The sequence below is a fragment of the Musca domestica genome, unplaced genomic scaffold (assembly GCF_030504385.1).
Source record: "Musca domestica strain aabys unplaced genomic scaffold, Musca_domestica.polishedcontigs.V.1.1 162, whole genome shotgun sequence".
In the NCBI taxonomy this organism is placed as follows: Eukaryota; Metazoa; Arthropoda; class Insecta; order Diptera; family Muscidae; genus Musca; species Musca domestica.
Window position 1 is genome coordinate 1,014,084 of NW_026712223.1, and position 17,450 is coordinate 1,031,533.

Genomic DNA, 17,450 nt, shown 5'->3' on the forward strand with positions numbered 1-17,450 from the left:
CTTCCGATTAAGATAGATCATACGAGGCATGTATACATCATTGAAAATATTACAGTCTGTTCAAATCGTTTAAAGCTATCTGTTAGGTTGGTGATAGTGATGGTAAATAACCGAAGCTTTGTTTTCATACCCTCCACCATTCTATGGAGGGTACAGGGTGAGATAAAAAACTGCAAAAAAAAGTCAAACGCCATAATTTTTACATTTCTTTTTTTTAATTTTTTTGAGTGAAAGCAAAAAATGTTGGAAATGGCATCAAATTTTAGATTTGTTCGAATTGGTCACCTTTGGCATGAATTATGGCCTTCAAACGGCCAATGAAACCGTCACACGTTGTCCGAATATTGCTCTGCGGTATTTTGGCTAATTCCCGGCGAGGTGCTTGCTTGAAATGATCGACCCTTTGGTATTTTTTGAGCCAACCTTGCTTTCTAAAATACTCCAGACACAATAGTCCAACGGATCGGTATCCGGAGATTTTGGTGGCCATTGTGCGCTGGAAATGAAGCGAGGAACCCCATTTTGTAAACATTCTTGGGTGGCGCGTGCTGAGTGGGATAGCGCTGAGTCCTGTTGGAATTTCCAAGGTCGGCGGCCAAAATGTTTGTCTGCCCAAGGCTTTAATACACCCTCTAGAATATTTTCGCCATAATATTCGGCATTTATTTTGATGCCACGGTCGACTAATACGAGCGGAGAGCGAGTACTGGCTTTAATGGCGGCCCACACTATGACTACACCATGGTCGGCGCTTGAGTTTTGGTGACCAACCGAAGATGCATATTTTCAGCTGACCTCTTTGGCAACTAAATCCGATCAGTTTGTTTGTTTACAAACAGCTGGACAACGAATTTTTTCTCATCGGAGATCGGAGAAAACCAAATTCGGCAGTTCACCATTTTCAGCCAAGCGAAGCAACTCTTTAGCTCTTTTGAGTCTATTTCCTGTTGCGGTGTAAGTTCTTGCACTTTTTGGAAATTCAATGGCTTTATCCCGAGCTCATTTTTGCAAATATTTCCCGAATGGGAATATTGCGATATGTTCAGCTCTCGAGCCACTTTTCGTCCACTGCGACGCGGGTTTTCGATCAAGTCGCTTCTTTACTTTTCGAACCATTTCTGCTGATGTTACTGTTTTCTTCCTTCTACTTCCTTGACGTCGGGCTACGCTACCAGTATCACGGTAACGAGCGATGTACCAAATTCGGCAGTTCACCACTTTCGGCCGAGCGAAGCAAATCTCTAGCTCTTTTGCGTCTATTTTCTTTCTGTTGCGGTGTAAGTTCTTGAACTTTTTGAAATTTCAATGTCTTTACCCCGAGATGATTTTTAAATATTTGCCAATTGGAATATTGCGATATGTTTAGCTCACGAGCCATTTTTCGGCAAATGCGACGCGGAATTTGATCAAGGCGCTTCTTTATTTTTCGAACCTTTTCTGCTGATGTTGCTGTTTTCTTCCGTCTACTCCCTTGACGTCGGGCTACGCTACCAGTATCAGGGTTACGGTAATGAGCGATTGTACGAGACACAAAAGATTTATTCACATTTAAATGCTGGAGTGCTCTAACGATAGCCACTTGTGGTTTTCCAGCCAAATATCAGAAAGAAATCACACTATCACGCTTGAATTCCATCACGGATAGTTGTTTTTCTGGGAAATTCTCACCAAAATGCTTTTGTACGCTTGTAAACCATATAATGAGCTGTCACTGGAATAATTTAACCAGCTGTCGGACGAGTGGTTCAGAATTGACAGCAGTCTGAAGTTGGTTGCAGTTTTTTCATCTTACCTTGTACAGTATATGACCTCTTTGGTGCAGTGGGAAAAATCGGACATAATTATAACGATACGACGTAGAGATGGCGCTCAGGACATTAACTGTTCTGAGATGATCGCTTGGAGCTCCAAAATAAATTTTATTTTTCAGAACGTCTGTTATCTGATGATATTGTATGATTTTGTCTATGCTCCTCTACTTAACCTCGATATAAAACTCCTTGTAACATTAAAGCAAATTTATTTATATCACAAAGAACTACCATGAACTTGAATTTTTTGAATAAATCTTTTTACCGACAGCTGGAGTCGATTTAGCCCTTTTTACGACATCTGATGCCTACCTTATTCATCAAATTAGAACCAATATCCAGTGATAATTCTCATTACTGGTAATGAAGAAGGTATTTTTTTACATTACGTTTTAAGGGGTTATTCCACTCCTGCAACTCCCAACTTTTCGCTAGGTTTATTTGACATTGCCTTCTTTTTCCCACGAAATAATGTCATTTATGTCATTTATTTGCTGAGAGACTTCGCATCATTATGACGAGTTCTTTATCAAGAACATTCAAGTGAATTATTTTTAATACCCCCAAAAGATGTATTTAAATAAAACCAATCAAACGAGAAAAAAGAAAGCAAACACTTATCATTCATACCTGGGGATTCCGCCGTTCAATTCATCCGGCAGTGATACATCTCCATGTCGTGTCGGCATTTTATTCAATTACAAACAAAAATTTGATCAATTTCGATGTCTGTCTGTCTGTCTGTCTGTCTGTCTGAGAGACATGGAAGTTTTGTGCGACAAATCAGTTGGGGAAAAACGAAAGCGTAATGATTTAAACCGCATTATTTACACCACGGCGAACGAAAGCGACACACAAACAAACATCTAAAAAAGAAGGCTATGGAGGAAGAAGAGCGCTTCTTCATGCAAAGCACGTGTAATTTGTCATGCGGAAAAATCATTGTAAATGACAATACGGTTAAACACAACACAACACTGCACGCACGAACACACTCGCACACACTCAAACACACGCACACACCCATCAACACACTTTGGGAGTTTCTGGTGACAACAATGACAATTTGACAAAGCCAGCAACAGTGAGCTTGTCACTTGATTCCCTGCGCTTTATGAAATAAACAAACAGAAAAAAAGCTGGCGTTGATGGGTGAGAAAGGAGATCACCAACCAGGCAGCCAGCCAACTAACTGGATGGCTGACTTACTGTCTGCCTGCCTGCCTGCCTGCCTGCCTGACTACCTCGCAAACACAAAACACCAAACAACAAGTATCGAACCCAAACATCAAACAAGAAAATATAATTTATCAAAAAGTCTAAGAGTATCTTTTGAAAAGATATAAACAACAGCATAACGGCACGTCGCTACCAAACAGAGCTTTGAGGTTATGACATTTATGCGTGGAACTCTAGTCGAGGTGTAGCCCAAGCCCTCCACCTCACCTCTGTTGCCACACTTATGACACAAAAGCCATGTACTTATAGCCAGTGAACTGTGTCACACAAACCGAGTCAAACTCTAATGGTGTGAGAGTGAAGTAGTAGTAGAGTGGGACTAGAAGGAGGAGAGAGAGAGAGAGAGAGAGAGCAGTTTATGCAAAGTGTGTTAGGCTGACAGAATGACTTGCTGCTCTGCCTTTGTTTTGTTGTCAAGGAATTATTTAAACCACACTGACGCTTTCGCCAGACCACACTTCACACACACACACACACATTGACACATTCATAAAACTAACACATTGAAATGCAATAAAATAAAACATAAAAGCAACTCAGCAACAGAGTTTGTAACAACGCCAGTATTTCTCAAAGCCACTCTAGCTGCCTTTCCTGTCCCATAAAAAGCGTAATGTAACGGTTATCGTTTTTAGACTTTGAGCTTGCACTTATTCCCTAGTTTTTATACCCTCCACCATACACAGTATGGAGGGTATATTTAGTTCATCAGTCCGTTAGTAACTCTTTGAAATAGTAATTTTAGACATAACAAAGTACATATTCAGACTGCTGTCATTCATAAGCCACTCGTCCGGTAGCTGTTAAAATTATTCCAGTGACAGCTCATTATATTGTTTACAAGCGTACAAAAGCATTTTTGTGAGAATTTTCCAAATTTTGGCTGGAAAACCACAAGTCGCTATAATTAGAGCACTCCAGCATTTAAACCTGAATAAATCTTTTGTATCTCGTACCATCGCTCGTTACCGTGATACTGGTAGCGTAGCCCGACGTCAAGGAAGTGGACGGAAGAAAAAAACAACATCCGCAGAAATAGTTCGAAAAGTAAAGAAGCGACTTGATCGAAACCGGCGTCGCATTGGCCGAAAAATGACTCGTGGGCTGAACATATCGCAATATTTCATTCGGCAAATATTGAAAAATGAGCTCAGGGTAAGGCCATTGAAATTCCAAAAAAGTTCAAGAATTTACACCGCAACAGAAAGAAAATAGGCCCAAAAGAGGTAAAGATTTGTTTCGCTTGGCCGAAAGTGGTGAACTCCCGAATTTAGTTTTCTCCGATCTTCGATGAAAACAAAGAGGTCTGCTGAAAATGTGCACCTTCGGTTGGCAACCAGACCTCAAGCGCCAGCCGACCGCGGCATCAGATTTCATTGGCCGTTTGAAGGCAATAATTCGTGCCAAAGGTGACCAATTCAAACAAATCTAAACAATTCTCTAATTTGATGCTATATCCGACATTTTTGCTTTCATTCAATAAAATTAAAGAAAAATGTGAATATTATGGCGTTTGATTTTGTTGTATTTTTTTATCTTACCCTATATAACGGAACCTCCCTGTATTCGATATTTTGATGATAGCGACATTATTCACCGGATTTTTTCAAGTTTCGTATTTGAATAGTGTAATGGCTTATAATAAAAGTTGTCTATGCTGCTCCACGTCTTCGTATAGGCTCCAATATAACGGCTATATTTGGTATTTTTAAGATTTTAACAGAATTTTTAACGGATTTTATATTTTTGGAGGGCATTCAAAGTTCGGCCCGGCCGAACTTACATATATTTTTCTTGCTTATCTACATATAATAAAAACAAATATAAAATATCTTTAAATTTGTTTTATGCACTTGCTTTTCAATAAATGGTGATGGTTAGTGGATTATGTGTGGGATTACATAGGTGGCAGCTTGAATTTGAATTCAATTCTATGGCGACTATTATAATGCCAAAAGTCATACTATGTTGCCACTACCATACTGAAGTCACTATTATTTGTTATTCATTATTATTTATATTATTATTTATTATTTAAAAAAACTTTTTAAAAAACTCTCTATAATCCAATTTCTTTAATTCTTAATTCCCTGCCTTCTGAGAAACTTACTGCTCACATACCCATTGTTTCTCTCTTTTGCTCTTATGTTAAAGTGTTCTCCAACTCCCCATTTACTCTCAAATTATTTTGATAACTAATATATTTTCATGCTCAGAAATTCTCTTTTTGTAATCATTTCTTTTATAATAACATGTATTTTGTTAAAGAGTTAGCTCTTAAACATATGATCAAACGGGGAAAATTTACGGAAATTGACATTAGTTTTTTTAACCTAAAACCCGATCTCAAATAAATTTGTGAATAATCTTAAGAATCTTCCTCTCATGCATTTTAGAGAAAATAACAAAAATCCCCATATCAAACAACAACTTGACATAAAAGTTAACGACTCAGAATTGATGACTTAAAATTGTCCATAAAATTAACAAAAAAAAAAAAACAAAACAAAACTTCCAAAAAATCAACCAACAAAAAACCCAAAGATCCTGAAACCAAAACCCATTGCAGCAGCAGTTTCCTGCAGCAGAAGTGGCAGTAGCTGCTAAAACGAAAGGGGAAACAGGAAAGGACAAATTTCCAAAACAATTTACAAAAGCAACAAAAGGATTATCATGTTGAACGTTGGTGTTGGTAAGTATTTTCGTTATTCATGCTTCCTTCTCTTTGTTGCTGTTGTTTTTAGAATTTTAGATTTTCATCCATTGTTGCTATTTTTTGGGCATGTGACATTTAATTAACACTTTGGGCTGTGTGTAGCCAGTTTGAATTGCAACAACAGTTTGTGTCATCTCCATTCATTCTCTGTACCTCATCTCTCTCTCTATCATCTCTTTGTGCCAAACACTTTTGTTTGTCTTTGTTATTCCATTGCCCCATCAATGTTGACCTTTTTAATTTAATTACACTTCGTTCTATTTGATATTTTCGGTACTTCCATGTTTTGTCCACACAATTGTGTTTGCCAATTTTGCTCGTTTATTTTGTTTGCTTTGGTTATTTTGCTTTTTGTGGTGATTTCTTTGCTTGGTTTGGTGGTACTCTTTCTATAACCGCCATGTGGTTGAGCGTATTATATGTTTGTTTTAAGCCAATGCAATTTTGATTTCAAGTTCAATTGGTTTAGAAATAGATTGTTTTTAAGAAAATATAGATATGAAGCTTTAAAGGCTATTTAAATATAATTTAAAACTAAAGTTTCAAAAGTCCTTTAAAAATATCTTGACAATAATCGAACTCCCTATTTCATATAATATTCCATACCCAATACATATATTAATATCTTTATATTTTTCTAAAATATTCTAACTTCGATACTCTATAACGAATATATATTTAAGAATTCCCAATACAAGTAACTAACATATTTCGTCAGAAAAATATTATTTAAGGCTTCAATCTCAAAATATAGGAAAGTACTCCAATAGTCTATTGAAAATTTTTAAAAACTACGCGATTTTTTGAGTTAGTCTCTCAAAAATATTAAAAATATCCGATATTGACTGAAAGCCCTTAAAAAATCCACAGAGTCTTAAAACCCGAAATCTCCGTCTTTCTAATAATTATCTTAGGGCTTTCCGATGTAGTTTGCGGTAGTACTTTAGAAAAATATATAAAAGTAAAATGTCTCAGTTTATTACCAGAATTTTCTTTGAAAAAAACTACTTTTGGTTCGGAAACGTACTAGAAAAAATATACGATTTTAGCTCCAAAAAAGTTGTAGAAACTCATATTTTAAGCTCAGAAAATTGTAAAAAAATATTTTTTACCTCCTGAAAACAACTCTTCAAATAACGATTCCGAAAAGTCCACATTATTTAGTCTTTAAAAATACTTTAAAAAATCCTAAATTGTAAGCCTTTATGGCCTACAAAAACATAAAGGTGTGGGTACGTAAGTAGCTTGAAATCTTCACATAGCATATTTTGTGACATATAAAAGGGGTAAGAGAGACGTGCTCGAATCCTGCCATCGTATTTCCTTAATATGCCATGATGTCACGCCGCTTATGTACCCACACCTTAAGTTGTTAAAAAATCAGACGTAGCCTTCCTTGCTTCCAAATTTTTTTCTTAAAAATTGATAACTATAATTGTGATAGTGTAACGTCATATGGAGGTGGTTGGTAGGCGCTGTAATCGTTTTCTGTTCTTGTGTGCGACGATTATAGCGTCAATCCACCACCCGAGTACTCGTTTGCCGCTTAATAGACACTTCTGCTTTCGGCAATATGCCGTTTGCCGCATAAGACAAATAATTCTCATTCACATGGCCAGTCACATACAGTGTTCGGTTTGAGTTAAGATGAGACAGGCTTGTTACTGCAGGGGACTTGCCGAAGGGAATTGCTTTTCCGAATCATTTTCCGTAATCTGAATCCTTTGCTGGGAATACTTTTTTGGATCTGACTCTCTCATTGAGTTCCCGGTAATTCATCGCTGTTCCGCCGGAGTTTTGACTTACTATTCTGCAGGAATTTTGGCTCGCTATTTCGCATGAGCTTCGGCAAGCTGTCCACAGGAGCTTCTCTTCGTTGTAACGTATCATAGCTTAAACATCGATAGCTAATTAAAGGTAGTCATAAATCGTAGGTCTACCTAAAGCAGTTTCCTAGCAATTATAGGCGACCCAAACAGCTATATCCGATCATAAGAGTCCGAACGAGTTGCGATCGATCTGTGGAAGTCTACACGTCGGCTTACGAGCATAACCACAGTGAGTTGTCGAACCCTAACGAGTTCTGACCTATCAGCGAAAGCCTACACATTTGCTCCTGAACATAACTGCAGTGAGTTGCCGAACCCCTATGAATACTGATCCATCTAAGAAGGCTTGGACAGCTTCTCCGAACACTCACTTGTCGACATCCGACGGTTACCCAAAATTACCCTATCACCTTCAAATCTGCCCGATTGTCCACGAATCCTACACCCTCTCAATATCAAATCTAGAATCAGCGATTTCCTACTAGACATATTTAATGTAGAACTCTCGATTATTAATTGACCAAATTTACTTTGAATTTCCCAGCACCTCCGAGGTAAATTCGCCATTTTTTTTTAAATAGACTTTTGTAAGTTAATTTCAGCCTTCTAGAAACTTTCGAAAATTCCCAAAACGTATCCTTAATTTAAAGACATTTTCACGATTTTAGAACTGAATCACTGCCGCAGTATTCTTAATTTTTAATGGTCGCACTTAGATTTCCTGGTAGCCGAGTGTGGCCGTTGGAATCTCTGTTTGGCCTTTTTGAATGCCAAAAATTCGGACGTATTTATCTTTTGTGTGCATACAAAAGGTCATAGGCCAACAAACAGGTTTTTATTGAGGCGGTTGGTTGGCTGGCGTTGTTCTTGTTGTTGTGATTCTTTTAACGACTCACATTTGCTCCCACATACACGCACATTCCTGGCACTGGCACTCCTTTGGACTAACGATTCCAGGCAAATGGATTATTTCAGCTCGGTACATTAATAAGTAAATAGCTGGCCAGGAAAACCGAAAGAAACAAAACAAAAGCCAACGGTGTTCACATGCATCCCTGCCCACACACACACCTGAGAGTGGAAAATACTTAGGCCCGACCCCAAACTTAGTTTCGAAATAAGCTTTAAACACATTCCTTGGACCATAACCAAATAACTTGGCCGACTGACTGACTAACTGACATGAGCCAGGTGGGGGCCGTAAAAGTATATTAACCTGTCATAAATTCCCCAAAAACAAAAAAAAAAACTTCCCAACTCTTATCAGCCTCAGGTGGCCGAAAGACCGTTCCGAAGAAGTAAAAAGTGAGAGCGCATCACGCGCGAATGGGATGAGTTGCCCGAGAGAATGTGTCTGCTTTGTTTCTAAGTAAATAACCTTATAAAGTGGCATACTTTTAGGCACAAAGTGAAAATTCATAAATATGTACAGAATACATTAAGGATTCGTTTTAAGGTACGGCAGAGGCAGCAGCAGCAGCTCGTGTTGTTGTTGATATGTTCCACATAATCTCTTTTAATTATGCTGCCTCTTTTCATATTCCATTTGAGGAAGAGCCAACAACAACAACAAAAATAAATCTGAAATAAAATTTTATGGCATGACAAATAAAGAAGAGGAAAAGTCACAAAAGGAAAAAACGTGGAATTATGAGGCAGGTTTTGGCAGGGTATGAGGCTCCAACAACAGGTACCATCACATAAAAGCTACTTAACATGCATTCACACAAGCCGGAGCCGTAAGTAATTAATGTTTTATTAAGAAATTAATCTCCAGAACTGAAAGACAAATATTGAAGCTGATGGCAGGAGCAAAAAGACCATAAGAAGGAAATGGAAAAACAAAGCCATTAAGGGAATATTTGATGGTAATCAGCTGTAATAATAGACGATATAAAATACCTTATCACAACGGGTTTCTGTGTAAAAGATTCTGTTAAATTTATGAAGGTCATTTTATCAAATGAATAATTGAATATCATGAGCTTGGCCCCAAAATATTCAATTAAATAATTTAATTTTGTTTAACAATTCTCTGTTTCTCCCATAACCTCCAAAAATATGTCATAATGAACTGAAAACATTCTCTGTCTCTCTCTCTCTCTCTCTCAAACAAATATCTCCCCTTAGAATAATGCAACATGTTTACCAAATACTAAAATAATTCTCCTAAATATCATTCTTCTGCGAAATATTTACATTCATTGATCTAAGAAAACATCTCTCGAGAATGTCCTGCATTGTTTCGGAACACAAATACGTAAAGAAATGTAAACATGGTCTTAAACGAGATTAACAAAACGAAAAACACAAACACACACACACAGAAATACAATTCAAATATTTTCATAGAAAATTCGACACAAAGATAAAATGGGGCTTATGTCACATCACAGGATGGAGAGAATTCAATTCAATTCAATATGAAAATCCCTGGGAAAATAATAACACAGGGGAAAATTTGTCAAACATGGCATACTATTAGGCGAATGGAAGAGAGAGCATAATTTGTGGCATAGAAATGAATTTCTGTGAGAAGTCGAATCAGTAGGTTTATGGGAAATTGCCAGAGGACATCTACTGTAGAGTTGATGTCGCCAGAAGACATCTTCAGTAGAGTTTATGTCCCCAGAGGACATCTACTGTAGAGTAGATGCAGCCAGCAGATATCTACTATAGAGTAGATGTCGTCGAAGGACATCTACCATAGAGTAGATGTCGTCGAAGGACATCTACCATAGAGTAGATGTCGTCGGAGGACATCTACCACAGAGTAGATGTCGTCGGAGGACATCTACCATAGAGTAGATGTCGTCGGAGGACATCTACCACAGAGTAGATGTCGTCGGAGGACATCTACCATAGAGTAGATGCCGTCGGAGGACATCTACCATAGAGTAGATGTCGTCGGAGGACATCTACCATAGAGTAGATGTCGTCGGAGGACATCTACCATAGAGTAGATGTCGGAGGAGGACATCTACCATAGAGTAGATGTCGGAGGAGGACATCTACCATAGAGTAGATGTCGGAGGAGGACATCTACCATAGAGTAGATGTCGTCGGAGGACATCTACCATAGAGTAGATGTCGGAGGAGGACATCTATCATAGAGTAGATGTCTGAGGAGGACATCTACCATAGAGTAGATGTCGGAGGAGGACATCTACCATAGAGTAGATGTCGGAGGAGGACATCTACCATAGAATAGATGTCGGAGGAGGACATCTACCATAGAGTAGATGTCGTCGGAGGACATCTACCATAGAGTAGATATCGTCCAAGGACATCTCCCATAGAGTAAATGTCGTCGGAGGACATCTACCATGGAGTAGATGTCGTCGGAGGACATCTACCATAGAGTAGATGTCGTCGGAGGACATCTACCATGGAGTAGATGTCGTCGGAGGACATCTACCATAGAGTAGATATCGTCGAAGGACATCTCCCATAGAGTAAATGTCGTCGGAGGACATCTACCATGGAGTAGATGTCGGAGGAGGACATCTACCATAGAGTAGATGTCGTCGGAGGACATCTACCATAGAGTAGATGTCGTCGGAGGACATCTACCATAGAGTAGATGTCGTCGGAGGACATCTACTGTAGAAAAGATGTCGCCAGATGACATCTACTGTGGATTATATGTCGCCAGATGACATCTACTGTGGATTATATGTCGCCAGAGGACATCTACTCTGGAGTAGATGTCGCCGGAGGACATCTGCTGTGGAGTAGATGTCGCCAGGGGACATCTACTGTAGAAAAGATGTCGCCGGAGGACATCTACTGTAGAGTAGATGTCGCCGGAGGACATCTACTGTAGAGTAGATGTCGCCAGAGGACATCTACTGTGAAGTATATGTCGCCTGAGGACATATACTGTGGAGTAGATGTCGCCAGGGGACATCTACTGTAGAGTAGATGTCACCAAAGGACATCTACTGTGGAGTAGATGTCACCAAAGGACATCTACTGTGGAGTAGATGTCACCAAAGGACATCTACTGTAGAGTAGATGTCACTAAAGGACATCTACTCTAGAGTAGATGTCACCAAAGGACATCAACTGTACTTTAGATGTCGCCAAAGGACATCTACTGTAGAGTATATCAGATTTTCTTTTAGGACCAAAAAATAGTTCTACTTTGAGAAGATGAGCCGTTAATCCGCTCTACAATAGATTCGCAATAGTGATATATTTGTGGATATATAACCAATGTTATACCCCATTTAAGAACAACCCAAGGCTTTCACCTTTCCACATGCGTCAAATTGTTAATTTTCTCTCTAAATATTTATCTTAGCGCCATTTTGGGCCACATTACATAGACCTTGAATTCTGTAAAAAGCCCAAATAGGAAAACACGCAATTTTCAGAATATGCTTTATGTTTCTTCAGCAATAATTTTGTTGTTATTACGCCAAAAAAACAAAAACAAGTAAGGGGAGCCAGTGACCCTGCAACTTTAAGACATGACTAATGCGCAGCAAAGCTCTAACAAAAACCCCACGAAATTCAAGACAATGCCAGCAAAAATGAAAACAAGCAGCCATAAAAACAAGAAAAGGCATACTTCAAATTGAGCCCATCATAATTTCCTGGGGAGCTATTCTCACGCACAATTTGAATAACAACAACAACAACAGAGGAACAACAACAGACCTGCATAAATCTTTAATAAGCAACATCAAGAGAGGGAGAAGAGAGAGAGAGAGAGGGAGCCTGAAAATGGAATTGTAATTCAAGGCAAAACTGTTGTACAAGAATCCTGCATATTTTGCTACAAAATCCAAAGCATACCTTAAGGCTGTTTGCGTGCAAAAGTTTAACAGTGGCAGTTGTTGCCTGTTGTCTATTGTGTTAAGGGAGCATTGGCTTTTGGCATCCCCGACTCTCCCCCCACCCGAATTTTGTTTTTCGTTGCTGCCATTCCCACGGCCAGTGGCATTTTACTGCACAAATATTTGTTGAAAGTTTAAATAGGCCAGTAATCAATTGTTAAATATTTAATTTAATTGATTTATACGCAGGTGAGTGAGTGAGTGCGAGGGGGAGAGCAAGCGAGAGAGTGAGTGAGAGCGTTTGTCTGACATTGCCACGGCCCATTGACTTTAAAACGAAACTTAAAACCATCTTTGCAATCAGACATTTTCTTTCGTTTTCGCTTCGTTTTTTTTTTGCTCTGATGTATTGAAAGGTAATTGTCTTCTTGACCTTTTTGCTGGGCAAATGATTTCCAGCTTAGCCTTTTAATTTTGGGTTGTGAAAAAAAACCAAACAAAAGAAGAAAATGAGTAGCGGTGGGGAATGAATGAAAGCCAACATTAAAACGTCATTAAATTTAACAATGGCCATAATCGTTCACCTTAACAGCCAATGGACGGTTGGATGGACGAACTGACGGATGAATGGATGCAGTGTTTAATGTTTATTAATTACACTGAAGAATTTTTACAACGCCAAGTACTTGGTTAAATGTTGGCCTCAAGAGACCCAAAAGCCACTCGAAAAAGCAGCGAAACAAAAAGGATCCTGAAGGTGAGCATAAAAAAGTGGAAGTGTATTAATTTGCATTTAACAGCAAATGACTGAAAAATGAATTTTTTAGCATAAATCCGGGCCTGTTTTTCATCTTCATCGTTGTTGTAGTAGTAGTTGTTGTTGTTGAAATTGTTAACGAAGCAACGAACAAAAAGGAAAATCAATTAAATTCAAAGGCTCTAGAGGACAAGAACTAAAAGTGAAGTGAGTTATGATTTTTTTTGTTGTTGTTCTTATTCTTGCGGGCATATTTCGAGGAAATGCAAAATGGACTAAGTGGCAGTTTTTTTTAAAGGCACAGAAATAGGGTTAGAAGGGCTAGGCCATAGGGAATATCCGAGGTTGTTTAAAACCTGTATTGTACTTTTCGTACTATAAATGAACGAACTCCCGAATGTCCCTTCACTTCAAGACTGAACTTCTTGTTGGTCCCAAATCCTACCGATCACTTAAAAATAATGGTTTTGCATTGTGGAACTTTTTATAGCACACTTTAAGTACGAATTTCCAAAAATCTTTTTTTTTATTTCATTCTTCCGCACAAATGTTGGCCCTCATACGTATATTTAAGATTGTAGCTCCTTTTTATACCCTCCACCATACATAGTATGGAGGGTATATTAAGTTCGTCATTCCCTTTGTAACTCATCGAAATAATAATTCTAGACCCAACAAAGTATATATTCTTGATCAGTGTAAAATTCTAAGACGATTTAGTCCTGTCCGTCCGTCTGTCCGCCCGTCCGTCTGTTGTAATCACGCTACAGTCTAAACGAACTAAGAAAGGACGCTAAAATTTTGCACAGATCTTTCTTTTGTCTGCAGGCAGGTCAAGTTCGAAGATGGGCTATATCGGTCCACGATATCGTATAGCCCCCATATAACGGTACCCTCCGATATTCGGTATTTTGAAGATGTTAGCCACATTTTTCAATGGAATTGTCTGAAAATTCACACAAGTAGTTCCTTGTGAATACTTTACCACCTGAGAGAGAATTGTCTATATAGGTCCACGATATCGTATATCCCCCATATAACGGTACTCCCGATATTCGGTATTTTGATAACTTTACCTACATTTTCAACGGAATTGTCTGAAAATCCACACAAGAAGTTCCTTGTGGGTACTTTATACCTCGGAAGAGAATAATCTATATCGGTCCACGATATCGTACAGCCCCCATATAACGGTACCCTCCGGTATTCGGTATTTTGACGATTTTAGCCACATATTTCAACGGAATTGTTCCGTTAAGTTCCTTGTGGGTACTTTATACCTCGGCAGAGAATTATCTATATCGGTCCACGATATCGTATAGCCCCCATATAATGGTACCCTCGATATTCGGTATTTTGATGATTTTAGCCACATTTTTCAACGGAATTGTCTGAAATTCCACACAAGAAGTTCATTATGAGTACTTTACCCCCATCTATATCGGTCCACAATATCCTGTTTATATAAGTCCAATCGGCACCTTACAATATTCGGTATTTTTAGGATTTTAACAAAATTTTTAATGGATTTTTTTTTTTTTTGAAAATTTCCTGTTGCGTTCCAAATGGTGTAGGGTATTCAAAGTTCGGCCCGGTTGAACTTACTGCTTTTTTACTTGTTTTGGTTAACAATTTTCACAGCACTCAAAAGTATGCTATCAAAATGGTAAATATAAATATAAAAAACGCTCCTTACACACAGCTTTAACATGATGTGTAAACTGGTCGTTATTTCTCTATTCGTTATAGATCACATAACCCATTTGCCATTTTATCTAAAGATATATGTATGCAAACATTTATAAGATGATAACGTTTGAGCAAAGCTGAAGAAGCTAACAAAACAAAAAACACAAAGTTCTTGGTTGAAGTACTTGGTATGCACCTTAGAAAAAAGATAAAATTCTTATAACGGGGCTTAACGACTGCGAACCTAAATGCTTATGTACACACACACACTCTCACATACACATACACATACACATACAAAGAAACATGTAAATGCATGTAGTTGTTTCGGTTGGTTGTTAGAACAGTTGTTAAAGTCGTTAGAAATGCTACTGTGTAGAGGTGTGTGTGTGTTTGTCTTCATGCGTCTGTGTCTCTCTAAAGAAGGAAAAATGCCAGCTAAAACCATGCTTAGCAATATTTAGATACTTAAAACAACAAACAAATGCTACAGCAAAAACTACAACTGCATTAAGTCACATTTTTTCATACTCAGAAATCGTATAGTGTTGCCAAATGGAATTTAGTTGACATTTACATATACAAATTGTGCTGTTGGAACATGGTATTATTAAGACTTGCGTACATTTGTACATAACTAGCGAGCTGTGCTTTTTGACAAAATGCATATGGAAAATAAAACGAGAAATTTTCTTGATTTTAAGAAAAAATAAGGAACAAAAATACAAAATATTAGAATGGCTTAATAACAAACAGAAAAAAAAAATATCCATCGAAAAATCCCCATTAAAATTGGTGACAAATAATACCACCTTGAGCTCAAAAAATCCTGGGAAGCCATAAATTTTGGACTCCCTGCTACGAAACGACCCAGTGTAAATCTGTGACGTGTCAAATATTCGGTGCATTTGCAATTTGCTTTGAAAGCGCCAAAGTTCCATGGCTTTTGACGTTATGTACATATGTACATATGTCTGCATGTGTGCTTGCATGAAAAAAGAAACACATTATATTGTAGCCATTCTGTCAAAGTGTCAGTGCGCCTATTTGAATACTTTCGTTGTTTTTCTTTTATTCTATTTTTATTTATGTGATAAATTATAAAACATTGTAAAGTGCTGGCGAGGGAGGGGAGGCGGAGAATGGAGACGAAATAACTACAACTTGGCGTGTGAAGCTATTCGTGCAGCAGACGACCCAGAGTGGGAGGCAGGTCGTTGCATTGCAAACAAATGTGAATTCTTTATTAATTAAAAGTTGAAAATGTCAACGACAATGTTGTCAAAAGAATCGCATTGAGACACGGGGAAATTCTTTTGAAAAACAAAGAATAGAAACTATGCGGCAATGACATCCTGAAGTAGAGGTTAGATTGCAGTAGCAAAGGAAATTTGAAATGTGGTAAGAAATTTCGAAAATAAGTTTTTAAAGATGTCAATAAGAAAATAATTGAATGCCTGGAGGTCTATAATTGTAGTCAAACCGTTGTGTTGAGATTCTTTGGCAGATAGAATAATTGGTGTTGAATAAAAACAAGTAAAAAAGATGTAAGTTCGGCTGCGCCGATCTTTCAGTACCTTCCACTATTAGGGACGAATTTGGAAATTTTCAAAAAAATAAAATCCGTTAAAAATTCTGTTAAAATCTTAAAAATAACGTATGTAGCCCTTATTTTAGGGTCCATACGACAAAATGGACCTGCATAGGCAACTTTTGTCATAAGCCATTACAATATTCAAATTCGAAACTTGAAAAAAAGAAATTCGGTGAATAATGTATATAGGGAGGTACCGTTATATTGAGGCTAGATGTGGACCTGCACAGACAATTCTCTGTCTTAGGCTGTAGTATCCATTACGAACTTCAAACACCAAATTTGAAACAATTTCCGGCGAATAATATCGCTAAAATCATCAATATACCGAATATAGGAGGGTACCGTACTATGGGGTCTATGCGAAGACCAGGGCCTGCATAGACAATGTTCTGGCATAGACTGTATTTCCCATTACGAACTCTAAATACGAACTTTGAAACAATTTCGGTGAATAATCCTCAAAATATATTTGGAGGTACTGTTATATGGAGGCTATACGAAGACGTGAGCCTGCACACGCAACTTTCTGGCATAGGCTGTAGTACCCATTACGAACTCTAAATACGAAATTTGAAACAACTCCGGTGAATAATCGCCAAAATACGGAATATTGGGAGGTACTGTTATATGGAGGCTATCCGATATCGTAGACCTATATAGACATTTCTCTTTCAGGGGGTAAAGCGCTTAGAAACAACTTCTTATGTGGATTTTCAGACAAGTCCGGTGAATAATATCCCTAAAATCACCAAAGTGCGGTGTATATGGAGTTACCGTTATATGGGGTCTATACGAAAACTGTACCTGCATAGACAATTTTCTGTCACAGATGGTTACACCCATTATGAGCTAAAAAGACGAAATTTGAAACAATTCGGGTGAATTGAATTGCTAAAATCATAAAAATACCGAATATTGGTAGGTACCGTTATATGGAGGATAAACGAAGAAGTGGTCCTGCATACGCAATTTTCTGCCATAGGCTGTAGCACCCATTACGAACTCTAAATACAAAATTTGAAACAACT

At 38.0% G+C, this 17,450-nt stretch overlaps 1 protein-coding gene across 1 annotated transcript in view; it reads left to right on the forward strand.

Annotated features, from left to right (window-relative positions):
• Positions 1-5,639: 5,639 nt before the first annotated feature.
• Positions 5,640-17,450, forward strand: part of LOC101895420 (uncharacterized protein DDB_G0271670) — a 49,577-nt gene continuing 37,766 nt past the window's right edge. The window contains exon 1 of the mRNA XM_011292959.3: positions 5,640-5,742. The gene's annotated coding sequence lies outside the window, so the exon portion shown is untranslated. The remainder of the gene's footprint in view (positions 5,743-17,450) is intronic.